At 41.8% G+C, this 14943-nt stretch overlaps 1 long non-coding RNA gene, 1 other non-coding gene and 2 gene segments (V, D, J or C); 2 read left to right on the forward strand and 2 right to left on the reverse strand.

The window, feature by feature from the left end:
• LOC145512638 (T cell receptor alpha chain MC.7.G5-like) overlaps positions 1 to 14943 on the reverse strand; it is a 331485-nt gene that overhangs the window by 185461 nt on the left and 131081 nt on the right.
• Positions 1 to 14943, reverse strand: part of LOC145512631 (T cell receptor delta constant-like) — a 488648-nt gene that overhangs the window by 99102 nt on the left and 374603 nt on the right.
• Positions 1297 to 5867, forward strand: LOC145512662 (uncharacterized). Its single transcript, XR_014058676.1, has 3 exons — positions 1297 to 1571; positions 2273 to 2565; positions 3146 to 5867. It is a non-coding gene; the product is annotated as an uncharacterized LOC145512662 (long non-coding RNA).
• Positions 8899 to 9005, forward strand: LOC145516040 (U6 spliceosomal RNA). The gene has a single exon (XR_014061214.1). It is a non-coding gene; the product is annotated as a U6 spliceosomal RNA (small nuclear RNA).

The following is a 14943-nucleotide window of genomic DNA, read 5'->3' on the forward strand; positions in this document are numbered from 1 at the left end:
AAGGAGGTCCTCCTTCAGATGTGGTGGAGACCAGATGGCTTGGGGTGTGGAAGCCAAAAGGCAATGGCAGAACCATCCTAATCCCTTGTGGCACAACTTCTGTTAGAGAGAATTTTCTCCTGAAACTGGAGATTAGTAAATCTTGGTGCAAAATTATCCTCCCTCCATACACTCAATCTGCCCTGATAGTTGAGTTAATTAGTGTATGTTGGATGGAGTCTCAGTTTTCATCATAGAATTCTGTGTATGCAGAAACTATGTACAGGAAGTGGGAGAAATATATCCAAATGTAAAAACAAGGTGGTCAGAGACTTGCTTTATATGTAGCCCTTGGAGTCTGTACTGCAGAGATGGGAAGATTTCACTCTGGAGTCAGTTTCACTTCTTTCACTTTGAGTCTGAAGACTAACAAAGATTGTGTTGACTTGGTCCAGGTTATTTTTGTGTAGACCGGATCTGCCATAAATGCATGGTAGAATGGGATGTGGTATCAGAGAACACAAGTAGAGCAGAGAGTTGGAGTTTTGAAGGTGATAACTCTTCTTTCTTTTTTCCATTGAAGGTGTATAATCTGGACAGCTCCCATCATAGTCTACAGAATTGGTGCATCCCAACCTTTGTCCTGGAGCTTCATAACCTAAACCTCAGGCAGAATTTAAGATTCAACCCTACAACTTTAAAACAGTGATATGTGTAGAGCCCATCCTTCTTCCCTTGTGTTTCCTTTGTGGCTTCCCTTGGGCTTCCTTGGGCTTTCCTTGGGCTTCCCTGTGGCTCAGCTGGTGAAGAATCCACCCGAAATGTGGGAGACCTGGGTTCTATCCCTGGGTTGGGAAGATCCCCTGGAGACGGGAAAGGCTACCCACTCCAGTGTTCTGGCCTAGAGAATTCCATGGACAGTCCATGAGATCACAAAGAGTCAGACACGACTGAGCGACTTTCACTCACTTCACATCCTTCTTCCAAAAGCAAATTACAATGATGAAATAGGTGGACCTGGATTTAGGTAGAAACTTCCAATCTTTCTGAATCAGACTATTTCTTTAATAGTCACAGTATCAGTGGAATTCAAGCTTGGTCCCCAAAAGATACCCTTCACATATCTTCTTCCTTCAGAACATGCAAAATGCTGCTCTGGAAACAGATCTCTGAGAAAATGCTCATGAATGGCGCAAGGTGGTGCTAACTGTCTAGACTTGGAGGGGTAGGGGTAGGATTAAGATGCAAAAAACCAGAGTAGGAAGGGACCATGTTGCATCACTTCCCTGTTGAGATGTAAACGATCTGGGAACTGTCATTGTTGGAAGGTGTAAAGCTCAGGATGAGGGAGACTGGGAGGATTTCAAAGAGGAAAGTTTGAATTTATAAAGTGGAAGCCCAATGATCAAGATGAGAGAAAGATATGAGAAGTAAATGTCACAGAAGACACTGGGAGAAATTGACCATGAACAAATGACATGGAGAGCATGTTTATGGTGACTATTTGTCCAGAGATTTCCAAGCTTGAGCTCCTTGCTCCTGGAAGGTGCCCGGGATAACAGAGGAATGGAAGAGGAAGTCCCGCCATAGAGGTGTGTGACAAAATTTCACTTGTATGTTGACCTTATAATGGAAATAAGAAAGTACAGGAGAGCTCTTTGGCTATTGGCTTCAGAAAAGAAATTCTAGAAAATAAAAATAAGCCAGAACATTTATAGAAAAAGAGGAAATGCTACGCTTATCGAATGGTTGGATTTAACATAGTTTGGAACTTGCTATTTTCCATCAGCATATTGATAACAACATTTCAGTGAATTTGGATCTCGATGCCTCATGTGGAATAAAAATGGCAGCTGCTCTTTTGTGTGAGTTCAATAGGGAGACACAGGGGACAACTGGTCTGATCCCTGATTCTGCTGTTTAGCAGGGCTTCTAGCTCAGAAACACATTGAAATGTCTTGTGTTTTTCAGGTCTTTTGTTTTCAAATGCTATTCAGGGCTGTTATTACACCTGAGGATATTACTTTTCCCACCTTGTGTATGTACGATGTAGGACACCTTGTACTGACACAGATGACTAATTTACAAGCATTACCTAAGTCTAACTAATATCAGTACCTGAAGCAGTTTATAAGATTGGATTCTGAGGCTATAATTTAGGAATATAGACTTCCGGTCTTTTTCTTACTGGCCCCCAATATAACCAGATAATTCTCTGTCTGGTTTCTTGAGGGCCAAGTTACTTTCTTGCAGAACCATTCTTAACCATTCCTTAATCATTCTTGAAACCTAGGGAAGTGTAAGACTACAGACAAGCCACAGCCCAAAGCCCAGGTTGCTGACTTGAGCACAGATGGGAGAATGTTAACAGCCAAGAAATATGAGGTCTTTGGCTCTTTTCCCAGAACTGCCAGGCTAAGACCTTGGCAGAGACCCAACAGGAAACTGAACTCTATTTGCATATCCTTTTATACATGGGAGATTAAAAGCTTCAACCTTGAGTGATCACAGTTTTTGAAAAATCCCGATGAGGCATTAAAGAGAAGGAGGAGTGTCCCAAGGGAGGTGAGCTGGAGGCAAAGTAAGGTAGGTCTGAGGTTAGCACCAACTTTCAATCCCCTTTGATTAACCATGAGTGTATTTTGTTTAGTTCTTTTTCTGATTTTATCCTTATCGAGTCACATAAAGGAATCAGCCAGGCAGAAATCTGGGCATCATAATCTTGGGAATCAGTGAAATGTGATTCCCTTTGTCCCACAGCTGCTTCCTTCTCTTTCTTGTTGGACAGAGACCCACAGCTTGTTAGTGCTGAAGCAGGCATGTTGTTTGGTTGCTAAGTCATGTCTGACTCTTTGTGACCCTTTGTACTGTAGCCTGCCAGGCTCCTCTGTCCATGGAATTCTCCAGGCAAGACTACTGGAGTGGATAGCTATTTCTTCTCCAGGGAATCTTCCCAACCTAGGGATTGAACTCGAGTCTCCTGCACTGGCAGGCGGATTCTTTACCACTGAGCCACCAGGGAAGCCCTAAGGAAGCGCAGCGATCAGCTAATATTACCTATTGTACAGATGACAATCTGAGGCCCAAAGAGTTTGAGTGACTTATCCAAAGTCACAGAATAAGAAGTGAAGTTCTGTCTCCCCCTCCCCCATATTTCTGTCAACAGGCTGCCAGCTCCTCTGAGCAGGTGGAAGTTTCCTCAGATCTCAGCTTCTTTCCCTCATGGGATTTGGCACAGCTAATACCCTTCACTGTCTTCTACCAACAGAAAAAGCATTTCTGGCAAAACAGTAGCTCTGATTCCCTGACTTTTCTTCCTAATTCCCTTGCATAAGGTCTCTATAGTTTTTTTTTTTTTTAATGGACAAAGTCAAAGTACTGAAATGGGGATATTTACCTTTGGGATTTATTTAGGGGAACTTGAGTTTCTTGGACAAGTGCTATGGTGAACTAAGTCTAGGTAGAAGGCATGAGTAACATGAGGATGGACAAATGTCACCCCTCACAGGTTAGTAGCTAAACAGGTTCCTTTATAAGGATGAAAAAAGATCTCTGCATTCCTAATAAGGTACATTAATTAAATATCCTAAGACTGAGAAGGCCCTGCAGGAGAATATCCTCAAACCTCGAAGGCTGAGATTTCTGAAAATTGAGACTCCCTGGTCCAGCTATTGTCCTAGACATCTGAACCATGTCTATCGGAAGAGTTTGTCCTCAAAAATTCATTCTCCTTGTTACTTCTCCTAAAGGTGGGACTGGCCTGGGCCACCTTCATCTGGTACAGACAGAGGACAATGAAGACACAGTATGTTATTGGGGACCTAGATCCTTCCAGTACTGGACTCGTCTTTGAGACTTTCACTACCATCAATGCATGGCAAGAACTTAGAGAGGTTGTGTAGAAAGAACATTCCTGATGAGATATTTTTATGAAAAATAAGCTGGCAGCACATTTGGACTTTTTGGTTTGACAAAGTCTTACTGATTATTATCAATGTTCCTTCCCATTTTAGATCTTTATTCTCTCTTCCGAGTAAAAATCACCCTCCTTCAGACCTTTAAGAGCTGAGGGTATTGGGATTTCCCTGGTGGTTCAATGGTTAAGACTTTGCCTTTCAATGCAGGAGATGTGGATTCAATCCTGGGTGGGGGAGCTAAGATCCCACATGACTTGTGACCAAAAAACCAAAACATAAAACAGAAGCAATATTGTAACAAATTCAGCAAAAACTTTAAAAATGGTCCACATTAAAAAAAAAGAGAATAAGAGCCAATGGTATAGAATATTAGCATTATTGAGCACGTTTGATGTGCTAATCACCCAGGAGTGCCAGGTGACTTCTAGCAATTATTTTATTTAATCTTTGTAATAACTCTGTGAAATAGGTATTATTCTCTGTTTTATCTGTGAGGAAATAGAGGTTTAAGAAGTTGAGCAACCTTGTTCAAGGTCCCACAGTAAATGAGAAACTATGATTCTTCCTTACTTTTGTCTGATCCCACCACCCATGCTCTTTTTACAATTCAAAGAGCTCATATATAAAAACACATATGCAGTTTATAGACTAAATTTTTTAGACCAAATGTTTAAACTTGTTCATATCAAGATAGGTAAAAAGACCTTGCCAACGTGAGGGATCATTTTCAGGTGATTGCTTTTAAGTTCAACACATTTTTATATTTTTGTGAATGATAAGCATATTTATTTTTGTATAGTCACTTTTGTTATCTGCACTATATTGCCACCTATTTAAGAGAGGAAAATACGCCTACTTAAACTGTGCCAGGAAACTTTCTGTTAACACGATAAGGATGTTTTCACAGATCTGAAATGTGGGAAGGATTATAGAACGTGGTTATCTGAAACTCAGAAAATCCCACTCTCATCTTTCTTTCCCTTTGATATAATTATATGTTTTGCTCCTTCTGTTTCTTTCCTCCAATGTTCTAGAAGTCAAGGGCTAATAAAAGCAGCCGTGACTTGTGGTCAGCTTCACTTGAGAGGCAGATATGAGTTTAACTTTCTGACCACTCGTCACCATTCAGAACAAGCCCTCTGGCGAACAGGACTTCTGAAAGGGTCACTCAGGGCTGGTTCCTTAGGGTACCATCACATCTCTTCTCACCCTTTGGCCCAGCCACCTCTGGATGCTGTAAGTTGGAAGATGAAAAGATTGGGAAAGTTCAAAATAGCAAAGCAAAGAAACCATTTCAGACAAAAATAACAGAGGACCAAGTATGATTAAAATGGAGGTGTAGGTCTGGGACAGTGAGATCCAGCTGGAGAAAGATCACTGATCTTACATGCAGATTCTTCTTTTATTCTGCTTACTAGGGAGATTTCAACCCTCTTCAGTTTCTCTGTGGTTCGTAGTGGTGAAAGCTCAATAATACTCAGCCTCTGGTTTCAGTCTATTCGTTTGTAAATATAAGTGATTGTTGATGTTATTCCTGGTGGGAATAAATCTTTCCTCCTTGGAAAATTTGAAATGCTTAATCTTAGTCCGAAGGGACTAATTTTAGAAAGAAAATTCACGCGGTCTCTTCTAGAACTTGAAGGTAGTAGTTCACCCAGAAGCATGAACTACTGTGAGTGACCTACTGGGAAGTTAAACCCAGAGGCATTGCGGATGGTCCTTAGGGAGTCCCTAGCGCTTCTTATGGTCCCCGCAGATGATTCAGTGACTGGACCTCTGGAAAAGAGGAAACCCTGATAAGAATTGTAAACCCATGGCTGATTCATGTCAATGTATGGCAAAAACCACTACAATATTGTAAAGTAATTAGCCCCCAACTAAAATAATAAATTTATTGGCTGATTCATGTCAATGTATGGCAAAAACCACTACAATATTGTAAAGTAATTAGCCCCCAACTAAAATAATAAATTTATTGGCTGATTCATGTCAATGTATGGCAAAAACTATCACAATATTGTAAAGTAATTAGCCCCCAACTAAAATAAATAAATTTATAAAAAAAAAAAAAGAATTGTGAGAGATAGACATGATAGTCTCTTCAAAAGGATGATTCATGCATTATCATAGAGGAATAGCACAAAGAGGGTCAGTCCAGATAGATACCACATGCTGGAAACTGAGGGTGGAAAAGTGCCTGCAAACATACCACTGAGGCTATCAGTCTTCTTGATTGCAAAATATAAGGATAGTTATGGGGAACCCAAAGGAAATAGTTTTTCCCCTCCTTGCACAGCTTCCTTTGATAGAATAGAGAGCCTAATACAGTCAGAAACGACTTTGGGAAGGGATTGGACCCACACTTTTACCCATGGACATGATTTAAAAGGTTTAATAAGCTCCAGAAAATGGAGCCTCTTGGGTTGCATGGCACAATACCTTTGGAGGCAGCTGCTTGGGCTTGTGTCCCAAAGCTCAGCCACTCACCAGCAGTATGACCTTGGGCAATGCCTTACTCTGGCCTTGCTTCCCTGTTTTCTTCTACTTGCACATAGAAAAGCACTCCATGACTGTAGGCCATCAGTGAACATTGTTATTAGTACCTCTTTACAACTATTGATGATTTTCATTTTAAGGAGATTTTTCATTTTTAACTTCTTTTTGCTGAAATTTCTCTCTTTTTCTTGGCTCATAGGAATGTTTTCTCTTTTTATTGGCTCATAGGAAGATGATCATAGCATCATAGAGGGTGAGAAGGGGAAGGGACCTCAGGTTGTCTCAGTTCCGGCTTCCTTGCCTTGTGCATGAGCCTGGGGAGGGGTGTAGGTTCTCACAGGGCAAAAGTAGACTTTGAACACACATTCCAGTCTGGTGGGTTTCTTTTCCATTGTGTAATAACTCTTCACAGGCTGCAATTCAATGCTGTTTAATTTCTCCAAGACTTACTCAGGTTAATTCAGAAACCTGTCAGGCCAGTGACCTGTGGGAAGGGCTAATCAGTGCTGAGTATAATAACATTGCCATTCTTATAATCTTATAGCACCTCATTAGCTTTCTTTTTCTTAACAGCATTGTCATATGGTGGACTTGCATTTGTTTTAAAAAAGAAAGAAGGGGAAATTTTTGTCTCTGAAGGGAAGGCAGCCTCAGGCCATTGATCCACCCATTCCTCAGTAGACAGGATCAGAGGCACTGCTGTGAGGACAAAGGTCAGGGAGTGAGGAGAAGGGTCCCTAATGAGTGGGGTTTACTTAGGCTGAGAAGATAGAGTGGGAGATCAGCCTTTCTTCTTTATACTGAACACCAGTTATGAACTTGGAATGGAGCTAAGCTTCCAGAGGAATGGAAAATGCCTAGGACAGTGTTTGAGATTTCATGGAGTCTCTTTAGAAAGGGGTAGAAAGCAAGGGTGGAAGTGTAGTGGACCCTTTGGAGTTCTTTGAGGTTCTGGACTCCCACAACACCTATGAGGCATCTTATTCTTCCAGCTCAACTTGGCTAGGAGATTTTTCAGCTGACCAGAGTGGAGAGTAGCATAGCAGGGATGTGGGCTGAAAATACGGGGGCAACAGGGTGCTTTCCTGTGGCAACCAGGTCAGGGAGTGGTGGGAGGCATTCATGACCAGGGGTTGGAATCCCTGCTGTCTTTTGGCTTTTCTACCAGCTGGCTGTGGGCTGGAGAGAAAGTCAATTTCTCCATTTCCTAGGTCACCTAAGGAGGGGAAAAAATATTACCGGCCCCAGATTCCATTTGTCAATAATGCAATTCTACCATCTTGCTTTTCATGTTCTATGTTTTGACCTTTCAGCACAGCTTTCTCCCCACTGGTACTAATTCGTGGAAATACATCATGTTGGTTTTAAAAAATGGAAGTCTGAATGCTTGGTGACAGAGCTTGCAGCAAGAGAAGAAAAAAATGGTTGCCTATTCCTCCAAGTTACAGAAAAACTGGTACTATTATGCATCATAAAACTGGCCATTAAAATGTTATTTCTAACAGAAAATTCTGGAAAACACCCAGACTCTACATATATCTTACTGCTCATCACAGACCTTTGCTGAAATGTAAGCTTCTCCTTGTAGCCTTTCTTGACCAGCTGATTTAAAAAATTTGCCTCCATCAGACCCCTGATTTCCTACTCTCTCTCCCTCCCTGAAAGTCTTCTCCATGGCAGTCATCACAATCTAACACATATTTTACTTATTTTGTATTTATTTTCACTAAAACAAACTCCTGACCTTCTGTATTCCCAGTGTGTCTAGAAAAGTACCTAGCATATAGTAGCTACTTAATAAATATTTGTTGAATAAATAATGTTGTTATATTTTATGAAAACAGATTTAATCTCCAAAAGTCTACACTTTGGATTGGTTTCCCTTCTTAATAATTTGTTATCCTAGTAATGTATTTATACTGACAGTTCTTTTTCTGAAGGTTATAAATTCTCCTGGGGCTTTGTCCTTAAGCCAGAAAATGATCATTACAACTTCCCTATTCTCTCACATGTATGCAGGCAATGGAAAACTTACAGCTACTAGTTTTCTTTTTTTTTTTTTAATTATTTATTTATTTGGCTGCACTGGGTCTGTGGTGCACAGACTCTCTCTAGTTGTGGCACCTGGGTTTAGTTGCCCATGTGGGATCTTAGTTCTCTGATCAAGGGTCGAAACTGCATCCTCTGCACTGCAAGGTGGGTTCTTAAACACTGGGCTACTGGGCAAGTCTCTAGATTTCTTGTTTAAACACAGAGTTGGAGAGCCTGCCCTATTTAAATGAATAGGAGCTATCTCATGGTGGCTTGACTTCCTTTAGCAGGTCCTCTTCCTACGCATGCTGGGTGGAGCACTGCTGCTCCAGGTCAACTGTGCCTGGGGGCCTCAAGCATCCAGGTTATGTGCCTTCAGAGAATTCCTCCAGTGTTTGATCTACACAGTCTTGCACTGTTACCGCTCACAGTGTATGTGTCTGTGCATGTGTGAGTTGCTAAAAACACAAGACCCGTGCTCGCTTCGGCAGCACATATACTAAAATTGGAACGATACAGAGAAGATTAGCATGGCCCCTGCGCAAGGATGACACGCAAATTCGTGAAGCATTCCATATTTTTAGAACACTTCCTAACACCGTACACAAAAATAAACTCAAAATGGATTAAAGATCTAAACGTAAGACCAGAAACTATAAAACTCCTAGAGGAAAACATAGGCAAAACACTCTCCGACATAAATCACAGCAGGATCCTCCATAACCCACCTCCTAGAATATTGGAAATAAAAGCAAAAATAAACAAATGGGACCTAATTAAAATTAAAAGCTTTTGCACAACAAAGGAAACTATAAGCAAGGTGAAAAGACAGCCTTCAGAATGGGAGAAAATAATAGCAAATGAAGCAACAGACAAACAATTAATCTCAAAAATATACAAGCAACTTCTGCAGCTGAATTCCAGAAAAATAAACGACCCAATCAAAAAATGGGCCAAAGAACTAAACAGACATTTCTCCAAAGAAGACATACAGATGGCTAACAAACACATGAAAAGATGCTCAACATCACTCATTATTAGAGAAATGCAAATCAAAACCACAATGAGGTATCATTTCACACCAGTCAGAACGGCTGCTATCCAAAAGTCTACAAGCAATAAATGCTGGAGAGGGTGTGGAGAAAAGGGAACCCTCTTACACTGTTGGTGGGAATGCAAACTAGTACAGCCACTATGGAGAACAGTGTGGAGATTCCTTAAAAAACTGGGAATAGAATTGCCATATGACCCAGCAATCCCACTGCTGGGCATATACACCGAGGAAACCAGAATTGAAAGAGACGCGTGTACCCCAATGTTCATCGCAGCACTGTTTACAATAGCCAGGACATGGAAGCAACCTAGATGTCCATCAGCAGACGAATGGATAAGGAAGCTGTGATACATATACACAATGGAATATTACTCAGCCATTAAAAAAATACATTTGAATCAGTTCTACTGAGATGGATGAAACTGGAGCCCATTATACAGAGTGAAGTAAGCCAGAAAGAAAAACAACAATACAGTACACTAATGCATATATATGGAATTTGAAAGATGGTAATGATAACCCTATATGTGAGACAGAATAAGAGACACAGATGCATAGAACAGTCTTATGGACTCTGAGGGAGAAGGTGAGGGTGGGACGTTCTGGGAGAATAGCATTGAAACATGTATATTATCGTATGTGAAAAAGAACACCATTCCATGTTCGATGCATGAGACAAGGGCTCAGGGCTGGGGCAATGGGATGACCCAGAGGGATGGGATGGGGAGGGAGGTGGGTGGGGGGTCCAGGAAGGGGAACACATGTAAACCCATGGCTGATTCATGTCAATGTATGGCAAAAACTATTACAATATTGTAGAGTAATTAGCCCCCAACTAAAATAAATAAATTTATTAAAAAAATAACAAAAATAAAAAAAATAAAAACACAAGACCCTGGGGGATTCTACATTCCTGAAGAAATTCCAAAATCATGTAATGGCGGTGGTGGTAGGGGGAGAGCGAGTTAGGAGTTGTTCTTTCCAGTGTCTTTGGGTTCAGAGATGGCATGCCCCAGCAGTCTGTTTAGAGAGAAAGTTTGCAAAATTCCTCTGGGAAATAAGGTAGAAATGTTCAAGCTTCTCCCCAACAGTTCAAGACTTGGGGCTTGGGGCCTTAGGATTAAAAGGAGAGAAAATATGGTGAGAGGAGAAAGCCTGCCATTCCCTGTCCTCACTCTCCCATTTTATTCCGCTCATGGTGGGATGTCCAAGGAATGTAGGAGCAATGATGTCTGCTTTCCAAGAGTCAGTTATTTGGTGTTCTAGAGTGCTCTATTATCTACTGTTTAGAAAATCTTGTTAGCAGATAGATGAGGGTTGGATAAAGCATTTCTGAGGGCAAAGTTATCACCAGTCTTGTGTACTATTGCATTCCCAGCATGCAGCACAGTGCAGGATACACACTGCTCATTCATTGCACATTTCACTCACTCATTCATTCAACACATGTACTGAGTGCCCATTTTGTGCCAGATTTATTCCAAGTGCTAGAGGTAACACAGTGAGCAAAACAGGCAAAATCCCTGTGTTTCAGCAGAGAGCCAAACAACAAATAAATAAGCAAGTAAAATATACAGCACATCAAATAGTAATAAATGCTATGGAGAAAAATTATGCAGAGAGGAGAGAAGGTATTTGCTGGAGGAAGAATAAAGCACTCTGATCCCAAAATATTAGAGGTGTTATAACCCCATGATTTCAATTCGTATTTGGAGGCAAGATGTTGAATTGAGAAGTAGGAAAGCAGCCTCAATTCCAGCGTTTCTTCACCTTGTTGATATGGAGAGTTTATTAGTCAGCACTTTCTGTCTGAGGCATGGCAGAGGGCTAAGACCCTACCTAAAGTGAAGTTTGGTTTGAACTCAGTTCTTTTCTTTGCTCGGTGGCTCCCTCACCTTAATTCACCGCAGCACTTTCTGGTGTCAGTTTGCTCATTTTGAATGCAGGGAATTGTGGATGATAGATCTTGAGCCCTTTTGCTGCTTCTATGTAAGTGACAATAATTCAGTGAAAATGGAAGAGACGAACTCAGACACTCTGTCTCAGGGTAGAGATGCACATGAATGGTAAAGTTAACAAGTCTATCGATCCGCCAGGGACCCACAGAATTTCTCCAGCTCTCATCACACCGGCCCCAGACTCCTGTAGCTGCCGTACCAGGCAGTCTCTTTGAAGAGAAGGAGAAGGCAGTGAATGTATCAGCACCTGAGAGACTCGCAGTTCACTTCAGTTGCTCAGTCGTGTCTGACTCTTTGTGACCCCATGGACTGCAGCACACCAGGCTTCCCTGTCTATCATCAACTATCGGAGCTTGCTCAAACTCATGTCCATGGAGTCCGTGATGCCATCCAACCATCTCATCCTCTGTCGTCCCCTTCTCCTCCTGCCTTCAATCTTTCCCAGCATCAGGGTCTTTTCCAATGAGTCATTTCTTCTCATCAGGTGGCCAAAGTATTGGAGTTTCAGCTTCAGCATCAGTCTTTGCAACGAATATTCAGGACCAATTTCCTTTAGGATTGACTGGCTTGATCTCCTTGAAGTTCAAAGGACTCTCAAGAGTGTTATCTAAGACCACAGTTCAAAAGCATCAATTCTTCAGCGCTCAGCTCTCAGGGAATTTGACTCTCAGGGAATTCTATAAGACATCGCCATTGCTAAGCATCAGAAAGGAGGAATATGTGGGTCTGTTTTCCATGCTGTGGCCTAGGAAACAAGCTGTTGACCTAGGGGTGAGCTCAGGCGTGAAAGTGGGAGGGAGCTGGGTAGCAGCTGTCCTCCTTCAGTCATGGGAGTGAGGCATTTTGTAAGAACAACCTGGAAGCTGAAATTGCAACTGGTGTTTTCAAGCAAGGGAGGGAAAAGTGGAGGAGGAAGGAGTTAGGAGGAGGAAGGAGAAAGAGGCCATTTCCATGCCTTCTCCCCAGGACTAGCAAAGGAGTCAAGGACAGCCTCTGCATCACACAGATGATTAGACTTCACACACTTGTTCCCAGTCATTCTCTAATTCAGATTCTATTACAGGTGATGGATTTCTTTAGTGTATCCCATGGCCCCTAGCCCAGTGCCTGGGCCGCCTTCCTTTACTTGGACCCAGATCCCTGCTCTGTTTCTGGAAACTTAGGTAAGCTACCCAGTCTCTCTGAGGATCAGTATCTCCATCTGTGACACGAAGCTGACAATAAAGACCTGTGGGGCTGTTATAAGAATTAAGTGAGTTCACACTTGAAAGTGGTTGCATCTTGGCCCTCCATAATTTAGTTTATTTCTTCTCAGTTATTCCACTTTATTGTTGGGCCTTTCTTATGTTAGTCGCTCAGTCCTGTCCGACTCTTTGTGACCCCCTGGACTGTATCCCGCCAGGCTCCTCTGTCCATGGAATTCTCCAGGCAAAAATACTGGAGTGTGTCATTCCCTTCTCCAGGGGCTCTTCCTGACCCAGGGATCGAATCCAGGTCTCCCGCATTGCAGGCAGAGTCTTTACTGTCTGAGTCACCAGGGAAGCCTTTTTTGTTATGTTAAGTAAATTTATGGAATAACTACTAACGTTCAATGCAATTTACTTCCTATTATTTGTTTTTTATAACACTGTGAAGATGGAACTCATAATTTCTGAAAATGTGACTTTTCTTACTCGGTTTCAAAGATGAAGAGGTACAGATGATTTTAGAAGACAGTGAAGCTTGTGTCAGGATCACAAAACCTCAGAGTTTGAAAACACTGAGAAGTCCTCTGGGACCCCTGCTGCGTTGTCCTAGTTTCTTGACAGATGGTCACGAAGCATTGGTTTGAACGGGTCTGGTGGCAAGGGCACAGCCCTGTTGTTCCTTATTTCTGACACATCCTGGGGATGGCCTCCTCCATGGACTACCTCCTCCCAACCTCCTGAATCACATACTGTGTCCTCCAGCTCCAGAGTCTGAAATCTGGCACCCTTCCTTACTGGCAGGAGTATCTTGAGCAAGCGTTTCAGCTTTACTGTGCCTTAGTGCCCTCATTTGTAAAATGGGGATAATAATAGAAAATGCATCATAGGATTGTTGAGAGAATTAACTCATATAACTCATGTAAAGTGTTCAGAACAGTATAGTAAGCACACAATAGATATTAATCATTATCACAGAGAACACACGGTTCTACAAATTTGTACAAATATTTTCTCTCCTCCTTCTCATCAAACACATTCTTCCAGTCTCTTTCAGAAGGACCCACTGGGTCTCTTGATAGGAATACATCTTGCAGGTCTTATAAAACCATCGCTCCAAAACTTTGACAATAGCTACATAACTAGCTTCCAAATCTCATCCCTATATATGTACATATATAATATATGTATATATATGTATGTATGTGTGTGTGTGTGTGTGCTCAGTCACTCAGTTGTGTCTGACTCTTTGCGATCCCATGGACTGCAGCCTGCCAGGCTCCTCTGTCCATGGGATTCTCCAGGCAAGAATACTGGAGTGGATTGCCATGCTCTCCTCCAGGGGATCATCCCGACCCGGGGATCGAACTCGTGTCACTTATGTTTCCTGCATTGGCAGGCAGGTTCTTTACCACTAGTGCTGCCTATGTATATGTATATATATGAGGTCAGGCAGAATTATGGGAGATGGGACGATTGGGAGGACCCTTGGAAAACTGAAGATCCATGACTGGAACCGATCTTGTGTCTGTCTGGCAAACATTTTTCAGCCTCTGTGTTCTATGGATGGCAGGACCTCTGATTAGAAGGGTTAACTGTAGAAAGTTTTCCCTAGACATTGCTTGAAGTAGCCCACTGAGGCTTTAAGAATTTTTGGTTTAAATTAAAAAATATTTTTATAACTCCATCAAGGTACGCTTGATGTGTAATAAACTGCATATATTTACAATGCACAAGTTGATGAATTCAGATGTACTCATACACCCATGAGACCACCACTATAATCTAGTTACTGAGCATACCCATCACCACCAAAATTCCAATAAAGTATTTGTACACATGAATGGTAAATTTTCTAGACAAGCCAGAAGGAAGGCCACCAGTTCAGCTTCAGAATAGGCTGTCAGTCATCTAAATCTTAAAAAGTACACTGTTTAAGATAAAAGTGGAATTTAAATTGGGTTGCTCAAAGAATGATAAAGAAATGTCAGTGGAAAAAAATTGTTCAATGTTTTGTTTCTAGCACATATAGAGGTAAAGAGGTAGAGATGGAAAGGAGAGCAAAAGTCCAAAGAGTACAGAAAACTAGAGATCTGATCTTACCCTCCACATTGAGATGACAACAGGCTGTGTGTCTCACTGATGCCAAAGGAATGAAGGAGTCTTTCCACCTTCCCAGCCCCACTCTTCGAGCACAGCTAGATTTCTGGTGTGTGTGGTTGGGGAGACACTGGAGCTTGCCATAGTCATACTCTGGGAAGTTTCTCTTTACATCATATCCTAAGTACTTCAGGCTGTGTGGCCAAATCTTTTATAAGCTCCAA

The sequence above is a fragment of the Giraffa tippelskirchi genome, chromosome 7, assembly GCF_054371585.1.
Source record: "Giraffa tippelskirchi isolate mGirTip1 chromosome 7, T2T-mGirTip1v1.2.pri, whole genome shotgun sequence".
Taxonomy (NCBI): Eukaryota; Metazoa; Chordata; class Mammalia; order Artiodactyla; family Giraffidae; genus Giraffa; species Giraffa tippelskirchi.